Raw genomic sequence first — 2500 nt, forward strand, 5'->3', positions numbered from 1 at the left:
CTCCGGTGCACAGGGTGAGCCTCGACCTGTGGAATGACGATGTCTTTAGTGATGAACCATTCATCTTCATGGTCACTGTTTTTGTATATTTATGCGTATGGTGTAGTAAATTACAACGCCTCTGTAACGTTCTTGGCATTCATATTAAATAATTTTAAAAGAAATATCTTCTTTTAAACGTACATACGTGCATACATAAACACACACACACACACACACACACACACACACACACACACACACACATATATATATATATATATATATATATATATATATACAACTCACAAAATCTTAATGTAGTATAAAAACACCAATGAAAAAATGATATACTCTACAGTACATATGACTATCTTGGACCATCTTTGTTAATCGATTCATAGTGCATTTTCTTGTGATCTTGAAATATCCCCAAATGCTATCGGGCATTAAAGTAAAAATATGAAATGTACTAAGAGGAGTTTTTATTCCGTTTATTTATTACTGTCAACTCTTTACTGGTAGAGATAATTATTTGATTCTGTCCAAATGGGCAAACGTATTTTCATTTTGTCTTGTACATTATTTTTCCAAATCTTAAAAGTATAATGAACCACTTCGAGGGACCTAGACTCCGCCCCCATCGGGCCTATAAATGTCAAGCTACGCCCTTATATAGAGTGTACAAAGTGTACAGTCTACATGGCCACGACAACCACCTACCACATGTTGATGCTCAAGTTCTCTGTGCTGTGAATTCTGTCGTGGTTGCGAAGCGTGTGAAGGGAATGTTGCTTGCGAGCCTTATATCCTCCAGGAGGAATGGGTTGACATCTAGTGATTTTGTAGTCAATAGCTTGATTTTCTTTCTGGCTCTCGCATTTTTGTTGCAACTTCCAAGGGCAGGACAACAAGGCCGACTGACAAGACATACATATGCGGAAATAGTGAATATATATACATAAATATGTTTGTGTGTGTGTATATATATATATATAAATATATATATATATATATATATATATATATATATATATATATATATATATATATATATATATACGCACAAACGTGCAAACACACACATATACATATATATGCATACCTATATATGTATATATATATATATATATATATATATATATATATATATATATATATATATATATATATATATATATATATATATATATATATATATATATATATATATATATATATATATATATATATATATATATATATATATATGTAGAGAGAGAGAGCGAGCATTGCAAGATATCAATAAAGAGAGAACGCTGTTTTATTATGAATTATCAACATGAAACAGATAAGAGAACAGTAATATACTATACTACACAATTTTTTGCTACTAAATTTTGCATTACATATAGGGAAATTAATTAGAATAATAATGGTGATGATGATTATGATGAAATAGTGATGATGATGTTAGTAAAAATGAAAATAATAATGATAGTAATAATAACAATAAACTGAGGATGATTATGTTATTGCTACTGCTACTACTACTACTACTACTTCTACTGCTATTGAATATAATGATGATGTTGATCTTGAAAAGAACAATATCAACAGCAATGACAACAAAAACAACAGTAACAGAAATAATGAAACAATACTAATAATGAGAGTAGTGAAGCGTATTCATATTGACTAAGGTAGAAAAGGCATGGATGAGAATTAATATCTTTATAGTACAAGAGATGTCTCTGACCGGTTTCGTCAAAAACTCATGTATTTCTGATGAAATACATTTCTTGAATGATGAAGATATTCTCATTAATACCTTGTCCATAAATGATAATAACAGCAGCGATAACAATAACATGATGATGGTGAATAGTTGCGTAAACAATGAAAGCATAAACTAAAGGTATAAATGCTACAGTGCAATGTACAGTCCTTGCCTCGAAGAAAAATATAATAATGTTAAAAACGATAAAGAAGATAATGATGATATAAATGATAATAATGAGAATAAAACTAATGATAATGATAATAATGTTAAAGGAACAATGATAAAAATAACAATGGTGATAATGATAAAAATAACGATGATGATAATAAAAACAATGCTGATAATGATAACGGAAATCATGAGAATATCAATGATGATAATAATAAAAATGATAAGGACAATAATTCGAAGCACTGAGAGACCACTGATGCAATAAAACGTATTGACAATAAGAATTACATCAAAATCTTCTTTTTCTCAAGTACACTGTTGACGTCCGTGTTTGTCTATCTCGCAATGCTAATGAATCTTAAAAAAAAAAAAAAAAAAAAAAAAAAAAATATATATATATATATATATATATATATATATATATATATATATATATACATACACACACACACACACACACACACACACACACACACACACACACACACACACACACACACACACACATATATATATATATATATATATATATATATTTTTTTTTCATTGAAGACTCAATGTAATGAGAGTAATAGGATGCCAATAATA

At 28.6% G+C, this 2500-nt stretch overlaps 1 long non-coding RNA gene across 1 annotated transcript in view; it reads right to left on the reverse strand.

The window, feature by feature from the left end:
- The window catches only part of LOC138866558 (uncharacterized), a 1619-nt gene extending 855 nt beyond the window's left edge, over positions 1–764 (reverse strand). The window contains exons 1-2 of the long non-coding RNA XR_011399619.1: positions 703–764; positions 1–26 (exon numbers count right to left, since the gene is read on the reverse strand). The exon at positions 1–26 is cut by the window's left edge and continues 45 nt beyond it. This is a non-coding gene — a long non-coding RNA (uncharacterized lncRNA). The remainder of the gene's footprint in view (positions 27–702) is intronic.
- Between the last annotated feature and the right edge of the window lie 1736 nt (positions 765–2500).

Source organism: Penaeus vannamei, chromosome 26 (assembly GCF_042767895.1).
Source record: "Penaeus vannamei isolate JL-2024 chromosome 26, ASM4276789v1, whole genome shotgun sequence".
In the NCBI taxonomy this organism is placed as follows: Eukaryota; Metazoa; Arthropoda; class Malacostraca; order Decapoda; family Penaeidae; genus Penaeus; species Penaeus vannamei.